Genomic DNA, 19,284 nt, shown 5'->3' with positions numbered 1-19,284 from the left:
TAATATAGAGAAGATTCAGAAAAAAATGTGTGAAAGAGCATCTAAGACTTATAAAATTAACTGTTGAAAACAACAACAACAACCCACTTAGTGGGGTATGGGGAGGGTAGTGTGTACGCAGACCTTACCCCTACCCTGAGGTAGAGAGGCTGTTTCCAAATAGACCCCCGACATCCTTCCCTCCAAGAACTTCCCACCTTCCTCTTGGGGAGACTCGAACTCACAACCTCTTGGTTGGAAGTGAAGGTTGCTTACCATCAGAGCAACCCCTCTTATTATTGAAAACATGTTGTGGAATATATAGTAAGATGGCATAAAAACAGGAAAGAATTTTATTATTGAATCTCGGTGTTGATGGAGCCAGCCTTCTAATTTAGGCAATGGCCATGGACATATATAGGTGCACTCGTTGTTTCTAGCTCGTGCCATACATATATTGATGAAATTTTAATAAAAAATATGTTTATACGATCCACTGACTTTGAATTCTGAATCAGTCTAACAATGGTTGTGAAGGCAGCCTAGGATGAGACTTATCTTGCTTTCAATTCTGAAATTGTTAGCCCATTTATCGAATATCTTTCTACTTCTTCGGAAATCTGTGCTCGTTGATCACCCCTCTCTATGAAAAATCCTGGCCGTTCTGGTGGTGGTGGTGGTTGTCTCGTATCGTTAGTAAGCATGGAAACCACATTTGACATTGATGGCCTATCTTTTGCATAGTCTTGCACACACAAGAGTCCCACATGAATGCATCTCATTACTTCATCGCGCGAGCATGATTCAATTAGTGTTGCATCTATTAGCTCCAAAGCTCGCTCTTCTCTCCATAACTCCCATGCCTGAAACAATAGAAACGACTTAGCACAACAGTCAGAAAGTGTTGGCTGTGTGTGAACAAAGTCTCACATAAAAAGTAGAAAAGAAAACTAATTTACTAATAAGATGTTGGATACTTTTAATAGCGTGACGCCTTTATGGGAAAACCGTGCAGGCTTGGCCCAAAGAGGACGATATCGCATCATGTTAAGAGTATCTTTGTGACTGTTTTAGCCCAACGGAAAGGAGTCTTCATAACTATTTCATGAGATAAGTTCATAAGTTTAGAGATTATACCAGTCCTATGAGGTTTAGCAGATGCTCAGAATCATAGCAGCTGTTGCTTTTCTTGCCACTAACAATTTCTAAGAGTAAAACACCAAAGCTGAATATATCTTTGTTGAAACAATGCCTCTTAATGCATACTCTGGAGACATATAACCACTTTAGTTGTATTTAGACTTTTGAGTAATATAAAACTTGTATATATGACTAAGTCTTTTGGTTGTAGACATTGTTTATGTACTTACTGTGTTCCAACGATTCTTTTCGTGTTAGCTTCAGATTCTTGCCTTCCAAAAATCCTCGCCATGCCAAAGTTCGATATCTTTGGATTCATGTCACTGTCAAGTAAGATATTGCTCGCTTTTAAATCTCTATGTATCACTGTCAACCTTGAATATTATTAGTGGAGTATTGTAAACTCTAATTTTAGACGGGTTTTAGATGCTCATGACTTAGTGACGCCTCGATGTCAGGCTATCGTTTCTGCATTTTTATGTTGAGTTCAACTCATTTATGAAATTTCTACTATGATAAAGCTTTGAGATAACTCTTAATGAAATATCGAAGTGTTTTTGGAAGGTGTCGGCTTGCTTAGTACCACGATAGGCGCCATCACGACAGGTTAGAGTTTTGGGTCGTGATAATGTGCCAGATTGTTGGATATAGTTCTGCTCCAATCCTTTGGATACCATCTATTTACGCCAATCTGCACAGTGTGTGCACATTTGCTCCATTCTTTATAAGGACAATTATATACAGTTGGTGTGAAAATTTCATTTGTGGTTGAAAGTGAAAAGACATATATCATCTCAAGAGAACATTCCACTTAATTTCATATGATTTGGATGTTTATAGTATTTGAAATATATGAGCGCGACAACAATTTGTTTGCTGCTTTCTTGTGTGTTTCTTAAGGTTCTACTGTTTTGATTCTTAATAACCCTCTTAAGCATGGTGGATTTTGGGGACAGAAGGAGGTTCACCCGATTCCCCTTCATCGGAAAATTATACTGTACATATACGACAAAATTAGTTTTGTGACTCTATATATAATATTTTGAATTCCCTTTACACATCCAAAAAAACATAGCTCAGTAGTCAAGGGATTTTCAAAACCTTTGTAAGGTTTCTGATTCAATTTCCTTTGGCCACAGTCTCTTTTAATTTTTTAATTCTTTTTTTTTTGAATCCCCTTAGCGGAAATCCTACATCCGCCGCTGTCACGACCCAAATTTTCCACCGTCAGAATCGTGATAGCGCCTAACCTTTCAGTTGCTAGGCAAGCCAACATATAAAAATTAAATACGCCAACTCTCAAAGTAATTCGCTAAATGACAACAATATAAAATATAACAAATGAATGAAGTGCGGAAATTTATAATTACCCAAATATCTCAACACAACTACCCAAAATCTGGTGTCACAATTCATGAACTTCTAAGAGTCACTACAAATACTGTCTAAAAGAAAATACAACTGTTTTCGAATAAAAGAAACAGTAAGGTAAGAGCTAAGGAAGGAGACGCCAGGGCCTGCGGGCGCCAACCGGACTACCTTCAGTCTCCGAAAAGATGATGCAAGCAGCTATCTCGGGATCAACACGGTCCAACACCAAAATCTGCACAATGTGCAGTGTAGTATGAGTACAACTGATCTCATGTACTGGTAAGTACCGAGCCTAACCTCGGCGAAGTAGTGACGAGGCTAGGATAAGACAATAATATGAACCTGTGCAGTTAAATCATATGCGAGAAAATAACAACAAACAGAAACTAAGCAGATAGTAACAGGAAGGGGGAAAACATGCTGAGGGGAATACCAGATCATGAAAATAGCAACAGTAAAGAAACATAGTAAACAACATACTTTGCACCAACCAAAGTATTAAACATAGAAAAACAAGTGCACGACATCACCCTTCGTGCTTTTACTCTCATCCTTACCATAATGAATGAAAAATACAATGATAATGAATAAAACATGATAATCAATATAAAATGGCACGACATCACCCTTTGTGTTTTACACTCTTCCTTACATGACAATAAATATGAAATGACATGACATCATTCTTCATGCTTTACACTCTTCCTCACATGATAATGAATATGAAATGGCACAGCATCACCCTTCATGTAAATGAATATGAAATGGTACGGGATTATCCTTCGTGCTTTACACTCTTCCTCATATGATAATGAATATGAAATGGCACGGCATCACCCTTCGTGCTTTACACTCTTCCTCACATGATAATGAATATGAAATGGCACGACATCACCATTCGTGCTTTATGCTCTTCATCACCAAAATAAAGAAAAATAACAACAAGGAGATAGAATTATCAATAACAAGTCTTGGTTCAGCATTTAGTTCCACAACATCAGCCTCAACTTTGAGTCAATACTCTATCAATATAAAATTCCGTAAAACATGACAAAAGTTGCCCAATATAAAGAATAACTAGTCTAAGCATGAACAATATGATCAAAGAATACAACGATTACAAAAGTAAGACACACTCGCATGCTATGACTCAACAACAATGCATAGGTACTCATCACCTCACATATACATCGTACACAATATCCAAACACGTAACAAATAGGCAACCAATACCTAATCCCTCCAGCCAAGGATAGACACAACACTTACCTCCCTCCAATGGCCAAACTCAAAGCTCAATCACATCTTTTCCCTTCACACAAGCCTCCAGACCAATAGAATCTAGCACATTGCAACCCAAACGATTCAATTTAAACCTTAGGAACTACCTGTGATAGCAAGGAATTCAATTTAATCCATTTTTAAAAAAGTCAACAAAAGTCAACACCCGGGCCCGCTTGGTCCAAACCCGAAATTTGGACCAAAACCTGATTACCCATTCACCCCGAGCCTGGATATGTAATTGGTTTTTGGAATCCGACCTCAATTTGAGGTCTAAATCCCCAAATTTCAAAATCCCTAGCTTCTACCCAAAAATCCTCAACTCCACCATGAAAAACCTTAGATTCTAGGTTAAAATCTTGTAAAAAGAAGTAAAGATTGAAAGAAACTAGTTAAGAACCACTTACTTATGATTTGGATAGGAAAAAGTGTTTGGAAAATCGCCTCTTGTTTTTTAGAGTTTAAAAAATGGAAGAATGAATGAAAAATCTCGTCTAAGTCCCTTTTTACACAGCTGCAAATGTCGCACTTGCGACATGAGCTTCATAAATGCGAAGGGGCTATCGCAATTGCAAAACCTTCACATTTTTGTTGCCTTCACGAATACGAGGAAAGTGTCGCAATTGCGATTATTGAACCTCGCAAATGCAAATAAAAGATCACATTTGCGATCAATACCCCTCCCAGACTCCCTTCGCAAATGCGAAGGTTTGTTCGCATTTGCAAACTTAGGCTGACCCAGCTTCCTTTGCATTTGGAATGAAAGCCCCACAAATATGGAACCTGCACGGTTCGAAATTGCGATGCTTGATCTCGCAAATGCGATATCAGAGGACTGTAATAAGCTGAAGAAGACCAGCAACTTCTAAGTCCAAAATTTCACTCTGTAGCCTATCTAAAACTCACCCGATCCCACGGGGCTCAAAACCAATCATGCACACAAGTCTTAAAACATCATACGAACTTGCTCGCACGATCAAATCACAAATATAACACCTAAAACTATGAATTTAGCACCAAATTGCATGAAATTTTCAAGGAAGTTTTAAAGCTTCTTTTTCTCAACCAAAGGTCCGAATCATGTCAAATAAGTCCTGTTTCTCACTAAATTTCACAAATAAGGTATAAATATCATAACCGACTTGTACCGGGCTTCGAAACCAAAATACGGACCCGATACCATAAAGATCAAATGTTAACCAATTTCTTAAAACCATAAGAATTTTAGTCTTACAATTTTCATCAAAAATTCATTTCTTGGACTAGGGACCTCGGAATTCGATTCCGGGCATACGACCAGGTCCCATATTTTGATGAACCTCTATTTTGTGCTTTCGAGGCCTTGAAAATCTCATTTAGAGTCGCCTCAATTTGTGTATGCAGTCCGGGCGCGTAGCCGGAAAGCTTAAATGTGAAATTTTGTGAAAAATGTTAAGTTTTGATGTTAAAATGAACAAGTTTGACTTAGGTCAACATTTTGGACAAACAGACCCGGATTCCATGATTTGACGGTCCTGAAGGGTCCGTAGGAAAATATGAGACTTGGGCGTATGACCGGAATCGAATTCCGAGGTCCCAAGCCCGAGAAACGAATTTTTAAGTAAAAACATTTTCTGAAAATGTTTAAGGAATTTTGAAATGAAATCTGATTAAAAGCGATGGTATCGGGCCCGTATTTTGGTTCCGGTAACTAGTACAGGTCTTATATATGGTTTAAGTCATTTATGTAAAATTTGGTTGAAATCAGACGTCGTTTGACGTGTTTCGGACTTAAAATTTCTAAATTAGAAACTTCATGAAGTTTGAGGAAAAATTCTTGATTTTGAGGTTTGATTAATTGATTTTGAGGTTATTTAGGCGATTTGATCGCACAGATAAGTTTGTATGATATTTTTGAGTTAGTGCATGTGTTTGGTTAGGAGCCCCGAGGTCCCGGGTGTGTTTGAGATGTGTTTCGGATGGTTTCAGACTTAAGAAAAAATTGCAGAAAAAGCAGTTCAGGTGTTCTGGTATTTTCTTCTTCGCGTTCGCGGGATGGCCCTCACGAACGCGATGTGTAAGATGTTACTGAAGGAACTTCCTTCTACGCGAACGCGTAGCCCGGGTCGCAAATGCAATGCAGCAGGGGGGCTATACCTTCGCGAACGCGTTCCTGGCCACGCGAACGCGAAGGCCAAATGGGCCTGGGCAGGGGGAGGGGTAGTTACCTTACGCGAATGCGACCTGTACGACGCAAACGCGAGGGCTCGAGAAGCTAAAGCTTTGCGATCGCGAGCCCATTAACGCGAACGTGAAGGCTAACTAGCCTGACCCATCACGAACGTGAAGGGTCTATCGCGAACGCGTAGAGTAAAATCACCCAGTGATTTTTAAAAGCCAAAAACAGAACACTTACGGGATTTCTCAAAATTTCACAAAACCTCTTCTTCTCTAAAACTCTTAGGCGATATTTGAAGCAATTATTCACCATAATCTCTTGGGTTAGTAATCTTTAACTCGTTTCCTTTATTTTTCATCAACATCTATTGAAAATCTAGGCCTAAAGCATGTAATTAAGGGTAGAAATTAGGGAATTGGGTAGAGTTAGGGCTTTTTGATTTTTCTTGATTTAGACCTCGTTTTGGGGTCGAATTTGAAAAAAAATTATATATTCAGGCTCGTGGGTGAATGGGTGATTTGAATTTGGTCAGAACCTCATGTTTTGACCAAGCAGGCCCAGGGATGATTTTTGGGATTTTGGGAAGAAAGCTTGGAAAGCTATAATTAGGTTTTGGGTTCGCATTGTTAGCATTTATTGATGTATTTAAGTCATTATTGTACAGATACAATTGATTTAGAGCCAAATTCGAGAGGAAAAGTGGTAATTGAGGATTGTTGGCCGTGGATATTTGAGGTAAGTGTTTGGTCTAACTTTAGCTTGAGGGATTAGGAGTTTTGTCTTATTTGCTACATGCTAATTGTCAAGTATGATGTCTAGGCATGGTGACGAGTATCTATACGTTGGTGTCTAGCATGACCGTGAGTCTTTATATTGCGGATATTCTAATTTTTGTTTTATCTTTTGTGCCTTAATGATGATTTCTATATGTTGTAAAAAGCATGTGAAAGAAATTGTTATCTATGAACTTCAAGGAGCATTGGCTCGAGTTATAATACGAATTGTGAAAGTATATGAGATAATTGAACCCTTTGGAGCATTGAATCAAGTGGTAAAGTAAGTTATTAAGTAGGAAGTGAAAGGAAGAGAAAGAGTTATTGAATTGTTCCCTTGTCGGGATGTTTGTTGCTTTGTTAATTATCTCCTTTGCCGGGATGTTGAGATTTATTGATTTTGTTCCCTTGCCAGGATTTAGCTATTTAATTGTATTCCCTTGCCGGGATTTCTACCATTATTTGTCTACTCCCTTGCCCCTTTGTTTGTGATTGTTGTTTGGGTGAGGAAGAGTGTTAAAGCACGAAAAGTGATGTCGTGCATTGTTTGCTATTGTGAGGAAAGAGTGTAAAGCACGAAGGGTGATGTCGTGCCGTACGATGTACCATTCTGTACCAATATGCATTGACTATGCGGTGAGGAAAGAGAGTAAAAGCACAACGGGTGATGCCGTTCACATTATTATGATACGATTGATTTGGTGAGAACGAGAGTAAAAGCACGAAGGGTGATGCCGTGCATATTTTTATTATAAATATTGTTTGGGTGAGGACGAGAATAAAAGCACGAAGGGTGATGCCGTGAATATTTTTATTATAAATATTGTTTGGGTGAGGACGAGAGTAAAAGCACGAAGGGTGATGCCGTGCAAATCGTTGAATTCTGATTCTTGTTGATATTCTGGCTTTGTTGTTTCTTTCTTTTATTGAGATTTTCTATTTGGAACTGTTACCTCCCCACAGCATGTTCCCCTTCCCACATTGACTGATTATTTCTTGTATTTCTTTTCCGCTGTATATACATTTTAACTGCACATGTTATTTGGTAGTCTGGTCCTAGCCTCGTCACTACTTCGCCGAGGTTAGCCTAGGCACTTGCTAGCACATGGTGTCGGTTGTGTTGATACTACACTCAGTGCTCTTTTGCATAGATCTAGGTATTAGACAATAGCAGTAGCGCGGGAGCCAGCCTTCAGTCCACCGAGACACCGAGGTAGCCTTGCAGGCATCCGTAGGCCCGACGTTTCCTCTATCTTATATTTCATTCTGTTATCTCGTGTATTCGAAACAAACATTGTTATATTTCCTTTAAACGGTTGTATTTAGTGTCGCACCTCCTTTTCCCGCGCCTGCGGGGCGCGTGGGGAGTATTCTCCAATTGAAGGACAGTCGAAACGGGATTTATTTATTTTTTTGTTTTAGAGTCGCCACCTGGGAATTTTAAGGCGTCCCAAGTCACCAATTTTTAATCCCTGAATCGAGGAGAATATGACTGTGTTTGTTATTCTGCGAACCAGAAATCCTGAGTAAGGAATTCTGTTAATCCGGAAGAAGGTGTTAGGCATTTCCGAATTCCGTGGTTCTAGCACGGTCACGTAACTGTCATATATTTGACTTTGATCTAAATGCATATTTATTGCCCAATTTTATTGCCGCTTTTATTTATACTGCTTGTGATTAAGGGCCCTTCTTTGAATCGAATCACGCGTACGTATATTCGTGTTATAAATTAAAAAATGCGGAATTGTGTCACGCGCACGTGTACACGATAATCTTGATAATATATTTATTAAAACAATTATTTTTGAAATTGTGCCGAATCAAGAATATTCGTCTTTCTTAAATAGTGAACCGCACATCTCGGGTTTTTTTGAAATTAATTTAATATTTTCCGAAGAAATTCATTTTTATCAAGTGTTCTTTGAAGTTGTACGGACGCATAATCCGAATATTCTTTTAGAGATATAATCAGGTTACGCGAACGTATCCCTAATTACGTGGAATATTTTTTAATGGTATTATGGATTTTCCCCCAATTGTTTATTATATCATGAGAAATCTCCATTTAAGATACCCTTGAATTCTTGAAAAGAATTCACAATTTATTAAATGTTTACAGCTGATTATATTTCCACATATGAATTATATTCTTTCGAGCCATTCAAATTTTAGGAGTAAAATAAACAAAGTGTGATTAAGAATACCATTTTCTCGTAAATACAATATATATATATGTATACCAAAAAAAATGAATTGCATGTGACACTAAAAAAATGATTTATAAAGGGAAGAGATATTTTTGAAGAATTTTTATTATTTTAATTAATGCAAATTCTATTTCTACTTACCCTTGATATAAAATGTTGCGATACGTGCTTATACATCTCATCTCATTCTCATATACTTGTTTTTAATCTAATTGGCGAAATTAAATTAATTTATTTACGATGGTAAATAGGCATCAAATTGATAAGAAAGGGAATTATTATACAAATCGATTAATAATATTGCCTTACATGCAACATAGTTGTACGTCTAAAACATTCATAGCACTTTAACATCGTAATGAGATATATCAACTCACCATCCATTAATGGTTCTATATATACCTGTTATCATGCCATATATGAACGTACAACTTACATTATTCAATCCACAACTAAATCAGGTATTAGAATAAACTAGCAATATGGTTTTTGACATTTTCATACTACTCTTTATTCAACTAACAATGCCACAAGGCTTAGTTAATGGCCAATCTTTATGCCATATTTTCCTATCTTGGTAATTCAAATATAACTATACTAATGAGATTTCAAAATGGATAACAGTATTACAAAACTTTTATACGAATTTCAAAAAATAAGACAATTAACTTATAGCCATCGTATTGAACTTACTACTAGTTAATCAACACAAAACAAAGCTGAAATTTAGACTGAACTTTGAATGAGTAAAAAAGAAAACATAATTATCATCCCAAACTTCATTTTTCCTTCCAATGTTCTTTTCACAACATGAATCTTAAAAATATGTACCTGGAAATGAAGGTAGAAGAAGTAGATTTTAGCAGTAGCAGCAATAACCAAATCAGTAGAATAGCAGTATTTCCCCAGATTTGAGCAATAATAAAACCCGTGAAACCAGACTAGCAGTAACAGAAATTTAAGAAGAATTCCAAATTTAAACCAAACAATGTTGACAAACAAACCAGGACATATTCCAGAAACACTGTTTCAGCTTTTCCTTCTTTCTTTTCTATTATCTGTTTCAGATTCTGTGTGTATACGAGTGTTCTATTTTCTGTTTCTTTTGCTATTTTTCTTCCTTCCTCTCAGATTTCTGTTTCTGATTCTATTTCTATTTCTTTCTTTCTGTTTTTCTCAAGTGTATATGTATTTCTGTATGTATTCCCTAATGCTTTAAAAATCGGCCTCTCTTAAAAACTCTCTCAAAAAACTGCCTAAATCTCCTTAAATCTCTCTGAAAACTGATCTCTAAAATCTCTGTCTGAAAACTGATTTTCTCTCTCTCAAATTCCCTCTTAAAATCTGCTCCTTTTCAAATTTCCAGTCCCTGTACTTATACAGGTCTGCCCTATTTCCTTTAGTGCTTCTTGGACCCCCTTCTTCTTTTAAAATCAGAAAGTTCCATTAAAAACTGCTTTTGAATACTATAAATGATCTTATCCTGATTTTAAGCAGCCCCATTACCCTTTGTTTCCCATTATCTCATTAAACTATAGCCATTAACATTCCACTTTCAGCCCACTATACTATCACATTACCCTTACTGTTCTGTCCCAGAAATGCCCCAGAAATCCTACTGTAATTACTGTTATTACTGCCTTAAATTCAGAATCTACCAATACAGATTTTAAGATCTGTTTAAGCAGCTATAACCAATCCTAGGATTAACCTCCTAATACAATTGTATTTAACCAACCTTTGTAAACTTGAATTCAAAACTAACATCACAACAATATTATACTGAATTCAGCCTAATAATTCAACTGCATTTCAACATTGGACTAAAATCAAACAAACACAGGAGCATTGTCAATATACTGACAATGCCCTGTTCAGAAAACAATATATACACAACATTCATTTGAATTTACTGATTTGCAAACAAACATGATTTAATTGACGAGTATTAATCAGTTGACTATTTACAACATTTGTCAATAATCAGTCTAAAAAATAGAAACAGACTGTTTCAATCAGCATTTTCAGAAACGGGAATTCATAATGTAACTAATCGACGAATTTAATCGAGTCGATTACACACATTGTGAACAAACATAACCTACAGAAACAATTCATTTATTTGATCAGACATACGGGTATGAGACAAAAATGACAGAATTAATCAAACAAAAATATGAAAAATTAACAGGTTATTAAAACAAACAAAAATACACGTAGAATACACAAAAGAAATAGAAAAATACCTCTGAACCTTCAAATTTATTCAGACTAGAACTCCACTTGGATTCGGATTTTGTTTGAAATCAAACAGACCTTAGTCGAAGTATTTTCCACTGAAAATACTTCGACTAAGGTCGATTAAACCTCAATCTTCTATTTAATTTGGGCAGAATCCAAAAGTTTGGTATTTCTAGGGTTCCTGAAGGTTCGATTTGGGGCTTAACCATTTCTGGTTAGATTCGAGGGGAACCAATGATGACACAAGGGTGAGGGAAGCCTAGGGGTGATTTGTGTTAGTTTAGAACAGATCTGGGTGAGTTCTTGTTTGGCTCGAATCTTCAAATGAAGATTCGAGAAGCTCTAAGGTGATTCGAGCCAAACAAACACCGGATCCATAACGAGGCATGCTAGGGGGTGCTATGGTGTTAACTAGGGGCTGTTTGGTTTAGATCTGAGTTTGGCTCGAATCTTCAAATGAAGATTCGAGAAGCTTCAGGAAGATTCGAGCCAAGCGGCTAACATATTCGGATAGAGGGTGTTCAGGGGGTTCTGGGGTGTTAAGGTGGTGACCGGCGGCGTTGATGTCGCCGGGTTTCAGGCAGTGGGGAATAAGGGCGGCTAGGGTTAGGGGTTTGGTTTCGGAAGGGATGATGAACAGTAGAGAGGAGGGGGGTGTTCAGTTAGGGGCCGGGGTAGGGGTTTGGGCCTTATATAGGAGTGGGGTGGATTGATCTCATCCGTTGGATCAATTAAGATGCACGGTTGAGATCAATTCACTTGACCAAACGACATCGTTTGGTTTAAGTTGGGGAAAGGGGTCAACCCGGGGGTGAAATGGATCGGGTTTGGGTGAGTTTTTGAGACCGTGGGATTAAGATGTATGAACGGTTCAGATCTGGTTGCCCTAAACGTCGTCGTTTCATTTATGCAGGGGCTGAACTGGACCGTTTGATTGAAATGAACCAACGGCCCAGATTAAAAATCCAGAAGCGACGTCGTTTGAGTCCTGTATGGGACTGGTTGACATGGACCGGGTCCTTTGAGTGTATGGGCCTGATTTTTGTTTAACAATTCTTGGCCCAGTTTTCTTTATTTTATTTTTTAATTAATTCATTTTCTAATTTAAAAATTATAAAACCATTTTAACTTCACAAAAATATATTAATTACTCTATAACAATTATTTAACACATAGGCAAAAACATCAATTACATAGTGAAACATTTAAAATAGAACCAATGCGTATTTTTTGCGATTTTATTTAAATTATCTCTTAAATGCATCCTATATGCATGCAATATGTATTTTACTTTATTTTTTGATTTATTTTGACAAAAATAAACATTTACGGACATAACACAAACATTTAACACCACGCCAAATTCAAAAATTACACAGTAAAAGAAATTTATTTTATTTTTTGATTTATTTTGGAGTAGTTTTTCGTAAGGCAAAAATTACGTGCTCACAGCTGCCCCTCTTTGTGCGGAAACTTGAAGAGTTTTCGTACAAAGATAAAGTGAGCGGACACGAGCGATTTTTGCCCGTTCGAATACTCCGTGGGAAGCATTTTTTGAAAGATTTGACCGAACCTCTGCTTCAAAGGTTTCCTACATATCCTTGGCTATAAAGGAATCAGGTCAATGTAGTTCGGGAAGTTTTGGGTAGCTGGGACTACCGTGGGACTGTGATGTTACTGCTGCTTCGTGCTGTTTTTACTGCTTGCTGACCTCCTTATTACACCTTACTTCAAAGGTAATACAAAAAGCTAAACTAGACTATGGTACATGAATTATAAAATCTTATCTAGATCATGCCCTTGCGTTTCTTGTTGTCTTGATATCTTGGTGACTCTTGGGCATTTGGCTTATTCCGTATTCCTTTTCATTGTGTCCCGTATTTTCTTTATCTGTTTGGGATTCTTGTTGTTTCCTGCTGGGGACTTTGTTGGACTCCTCTGCTTTATTGACTCTAAATGTGCTCCTTTCTCATATGAGCGGGTTTTTGATTTCAACACTTCAATTGTATTCCCTTGTTCTCCAGGTGGGCGCCTAACTGCTTCTTTTATTTGTCCTTATTCTCCAGGTGGACGCCTGACTTCTTCAATTCTTTGTCCTCATTCTCCAGGTGGACGCCTGATTTCTTCAATTCTTATCCTCGTTCTCCAGGTGGACGCCTGATTCCTTCTTTAATTCTTCATCCTCGTTCTCCAGGTGGACGCCTGACTTCTTCTTTTCTCATCCTCATTCTCCAGGTGGACGCCTGATTTCTTTAATTCTCATCCTCATTCTCCAGGTGGACGCCTGACTTCTTTAATTCTTATCCTCATTCTCCAGGTGGACGCCTGACTTCTTTAATTCTCATCCTCGTTCTCCAGGTGGACGCCTGATTTCTTTAATTCTCATCCTCGTTCTCCAGGTGGACGCTTGATTCCTTCTTTAATTCTCATCCTCGTTCTCCAGGTGGACGCCTGATTTCTTCAATTCTTTGTCCTCATTCTCCAGGTGGACGCCTGATTTCTTCTTAACTTCTTCATCCTTATTCTCCAGGTGGACGCCTGATTTCTTCAATTCTTATCCTCATTCTCCAGGTGGACGCCTGACTTCTTTAATTCTCATCCTCATTCTCCAGGTGGACGCCTGACTTCTTTAATTCTCATCCTCGTTCTCCAGGTGGACGCCTGATTCCTTCTTTAATTCTTCATCCTCGTTCTCCAGGTGGACGCCTGACTTCTTCTTTTCTCATCCTCATTCTCCAGGTGGACGCCTGATTTCTTTAATTCTCATCCTCATTCTCCAGGTGGACGCCTGACTTCTTTAATTCTCATCCTCATTCTCCAGGTGGACGCCTGACTTCTTTAATTCTCATCCTCATTCTCCAGGTGGACGCCTGACTTCTTTAATTCTCATCCTCATTCTCCAGGTGGACGCCTGACTTCTTTAATTCTCATCCTCGTTCTCCAGGTGGACGCCTGATTTCTTTAATTCTCATCCTCATTCTCCAGGTGGACGCCTGACTTCTTCAATTCTTTGTCCTCATTCTCCAGGTGGACGCCTGACTTTTTTAATTCTCATCCTCATTCTCCAGGTGGACGCCTGACTTCTTCAATTCTTTGTCCTCATTTTCCAGGTGGACGCCTGATTTCTTCAATTCTCATCCTCATTCTCCAGGTGGACGCCTGATTTCTTTAATTCTCATCCTCATTCTCCAGGTGGACGCCTGATTTCTTTAATTCTCATCCTCATTCTTCAGGTGGACGCCTGACTTCTTCAATTCTCATCCTCATTCTCCAGGTGGACGCCTGATTTCTTCTTTAGTTCTTCATCCTCGTTCTCCAGGTGGACGCCTGACTTCTTCTGACTTCTTCTTCTTTACCAGGTATTTCCTGACACAAATATTGTCTTTGCCCCTGTTTTAAATCAAAGAAAACTTCGTTAGTTTAAAGCAGGGTGGTTAACTGGGGTATTCTTGCCGATGGTGAGGCTTCTCTTCGTCTCTTTTTTATTGCCTTGGAATGGTTGAAAAAGACCGTTTTGTCCTTGTAATTGATCCTTGACTATAGGATTTCCCTCTGTATGTTTTCCTTCAAATCCTTTTAACTGTAATCATATGTCCCTTCTGACTTTGCTGATCCACTTTTGATTTCACTTTTCTTACACCAATATCTTTTTATCTCCCGCCTTTCATGGCCGTATTTTGCATCATGTAACCTTGAATCTTGGTAGTATACCTTGACATTCCTTCTTATTTGTTTGGAATAAAACTTATCTCAAAGCTTTAGAAAAGTAAGATTATTAGTGACGAAACACGCTGATTTCGACAATTATAGAATGAAAAGAAAAATCCAAATTTGGATGACTGTTGGAGAAGGAATAAAAACTTATCTGATTGGAGTCACTAGCGCCAATGATCAGGGTATGCATTTTGGATTAATCAACCCAGTCTTTTAATCAATCTCCTTTTAATTGTCTCATTTTGTTTTCCCCAAAATTTCCATAACCCAACTTCATTTCTCATTTTACAGATGTGTTTGACTTGTAATATCTCAAAGAGTTTTCACCGACAAACCTTCCTTATTCCTTTTCGCCTTATGGTGCCTGCGAAGGTTTTCACCAATAAGACTCTCTCATTTTACTTTCTCTCAACTTTCGTCATCTTATGGTGACCGTGTGGGTTTTCACCTATAAGACTCTCTCATTTTACTTTCTTTTCTTGTTTGTACCAGAGTGTTATGAATCATCTTCATTTGCTTGACTCAGCATTTTTTTAAGATTGATCGAAAGGTCTTTTTGGTGTGTGGTTGGAAATGGAAAGGTATCAAAAGCTAAACAGTTTTGGTATGTGTTTAAAATTACAACTCTTGGAATCTTTTTCTTATTTCCAATACAGTTCTTGCCCTAGTTTCTTGATTGGGGTCGCTTGATGTTTCTTTTTGTGCACATTATGTATATTGTGCACCCTATGACCGAGCCGTGAGGCGCCTACGTATCCTTCTTTGAGGAATCAGGTCAAACGTAGTTCACTTAATAATAGTGATTTTCTTTTCTCTTTTTTTTTTTTTTTGAAAAATTCATATTTGATTTTTATTGATTCCAAGAGAGGGTAAGAAAGAAACAAATATGGCTCGAAGGGGAAACAAAGGGTATAGTGTTTGGATAGCAGAATAAATTGCCTTTGTCATTCCAATCTTCGAAATAATGCTAAATACAAACATTCAAAAAGTTATGCATAATATCTCTTTACCGCGTCAGAATTGATCGCCATGTCTATGCATTTGCCTTCAATATCTGTTAAGCATAGTGCACCATTCGATAATACTCTGGTCACAATGAATGGTCCTTGCCAATTCGGGGCAAATTTGCCTTTTGCCTCAACCTGATGTGGAAGAATACGTTTCAGCACATGTTGACCCACTTCAAACTTCCGTGGACGCACCTTTTTATTGTATGCTCTTGCTATTCTTCTTTGATATAATTGACCATGACATACTGCGGCCAATCGTTTTTCATCAATCAAGTTTAACTGTTCTAGATGGGTTTTGACCCATTCATCATCATCAATCTTTGCTTCGGCGATGATCCGATGGGAAAGAATCTCAACTTCTGCAGGAATTACTGCTTCAGTGCCATATACCAACAAATAAGGAGTTGCTCCTACTGAAGTGCGAACAGTAGTGCGGTATCCCAATAATGCAAATGGTAATTTTTCATGCCATTGTCTTGAACCTTCTACCATTTTCCGAAGTATCTTCTTTATGTTTTTGTTGGCTGCCTCGACTGCTCCATTCGCCTTGGGCCGATATGGGGTAGAGTTGCGATGTGTAATCTTAAACTGTTGACATACTTCCTTCATTAAGTTGCTGTTAAGATTAGCACCGTTATCTGTGATGATCACCTTTGGGATTCCGAATCGACATATGATATTTGAGTGGACAAAATCGACCACAGCTTTCTTGGTCACTGATTTGAATGTCTTGGCCTCAACCCATTTGGTAAAATAATCAATGGTTACCAGAATGAACCTGTGCCCATTGGATGCTGCCGGCTCAATTGGTCCAATCACATCTATGCCCCAGGCAACGAAGGGCCATGGTGCCGACATTGTGTGCAACTCGGATGGTGGAGAATGAATCAAATCTCCGTGTATCTGGCATTGATGACACTTGCGCACAAAACTGATACAATCTCGCTCCATGGTAAGCCAATAGTAACCAGCTCGGAGGATTTTCTTTGCCAACACATATCCGCTCATGTGGGGTCCGCAAACTCCCGAATGTACTTCAGACATGACAGCTGTAGCTTGTCTGGCATCTATGCATCTTAATAATCCAAGATCTGGTGTTCTTTTATACAAAACTCCTCCGCTTAAGAAGAATCCATTTGCCAATCGCCTAATGGTCCTCTTTTGATCTCCTGTGGCTTGTGCGGGATATATCCCCATCCTGATATACTCCTTGATGTCGTGGAACCATGGTTCACCATCAAATTCTTCTTCAACCATATTGCAATAAGCGTGCTGATCGTGGACTCGAATATGTAGGGGATCCACATAAGCTTTGTCTGGATGGTGCAACATTGATGCCAAAGTAGCCAATGCATCGGCAACCTCATTATGGATTCTTGGAATATGTTGGAATTCCACTGATTGAAACCGCTGACAAAGATCATGTAGACATTGTCGGTATGGTATGAGCTTCAAGTCTCGGGTTTCCCATTCTCCTTGAATTTGATGTACCAAAAGATCCGAATCTCCCATGACTAAGATTTCTCGGATACCCATGTCTGCGGCTAGCCTTAACCCCAAAATGCAAGCTTCATATTCAGCCATATTATTGGTGCAATAAAATCGCAGTTGAGCCGTAACAGGATAGTGATGCCCTGTTTCAGAGATGATTACAGCTCCTATCCCGACTCCTTTCATGTTAGCGGCTCCATCAAAGAAAAGTTTCCAGCCAGGTTTTTCAATTCGCTCCACCTCGTCGATATGCATTATTTCTTCATCAGGAAAATAGGTTTTCAACGGCTCGTATTCCTCATCGACCGGGTTTTCGGCTAAATGATCGGCCAGTGCTTGGGCTTTCATTGCAGTCCGAGTCACATAGATGATGTCAAATTCTGTGAGCAATATCTGCCACTTTGCAAGTCTACATGTTGGCATAGGCTTTTGGAAAATATATTTCAATGGATCCAGACGAGAAATGAGGTAAGTAGTGTAGGATGACAAATAGTGTTTCAATTTTTGAGCTACCTATGTCAGGGCGCAACATGTCTTCTCCAGATGAGTATACTTAACCTCATAAGCTGTGAATTTCTTGCTAAGGTAGTAGATGACTTGTTCTTTTCTGCCGGTGAGGTCGTGTTGCCCCAATACACAACTAAATGAATTTTCCAAGACCGTCAAGTAAAGAATCAAAGGTCTTCCTAGCTCTGGCGGGACCAACACGGGTGGGTTCGACAAGTACCTTTTTATCTTATCGAATGCTTCTTGACACTCATCGGTCTATTTGACCGCAGCATCCTCTTTCAACAATTTGAAAATTGGCTCACAGGTTGTTGTGAGCTGAGAAATAAACCTGCTAATGTAATTTAACCTTCCCAACAAACACATTACTTCAGCTTTGTTCCTTGGAGGTGGCAATCCTTGGATGGCTTTGATTTTTGATGGGTCTAGCTCGATGCCTCGTCGACTGACTATGAATCCCAGCAACTTTCCAGATGGAACTCCAAATGCACATTTGGCAGGGTTAAGCTTGAGGTTGTACCTGCGAAGTCTTAAGAAGAATTTCCTCAAGTCCCCAACGTGGTCGGACTGATGCTTTGATTTTATGATCACATCGTCCACGTATACCTCAATCTCCTTGTGTATCATATCATGAAACACTGTGGTCATCGCTCTCATATAGGTTGCTCCGGCGTTCTTCAAACCGAATGGCATTACCCGGTAGCAATAAGTTCCCCATGGTGTGATGAATGCCGTCTTTTCTGCGTCTTCTTCATCCATTAGAATTTGATGATACCCGGCATAACAATCCACGAAAGACCCTATATCATGCTTGGCACAATTGTCGATCAAAATATGGATATTGGGTAATGGGAAATTATCCTTCGGACTTGCTTTGTTGAGATTGCGGTAGTCGACGCATACTCTAATTTTGCCGTCTTTCTTTGGTACAGGAACGATATTAGCTAACCAAACAGGATATCGAGTGACTCGAATGACCTTTGCTTCCAACTGTTTGGTGATTTCTTCCTTAATTCTCACACTCATATCAGGCTTGAATTTTCTCAGCCTCTGCTTGACAGGAGGCACCGTTGGATCGGTGGGCAATTTGTGAACCACTAAATCAGTGCTCAGGCCCGACATGTCGTCATATGACCATGCAAAAACATCTTTGAATTCTATGAGTGCTTTAATTAACTCTTCTCGGATCTTTGGTTCGAGATGGACACTTATTTTAGTTTCCCGGATATTACTCGTGTCCCCTATATTGATGTCCTCGGTATCACTCAAGTTAGGTTTGATTTTTTCCTCAAAGTGAATTAACTCTTTACTAATCTCTTCAAAAACCTCATCTTCATCATATTCTGATTCATAATCACAATATATTTCTTGAATTAATATTTCGGAACCAGATTGATTTTTAAGACTGGGCT

The sequence above is a fragment of the Nicotiana sylvestris genome, chromosome 6 (genome assembly GCF_000393655.2).
Source record: "Nicotiana sylvestris chromosome 6, ASM39365v2, whole genome shotgun sequence".
Lineage (NCBI taxonomy): Eukaryota > Viridiplantae > Streptophyta > Magnoliopsida > Solanales > Solanaceae > Nicotiana > Nicotiana sylvestris.
This window is presented reverse-complemented; position numbering follows the sequence as displayed.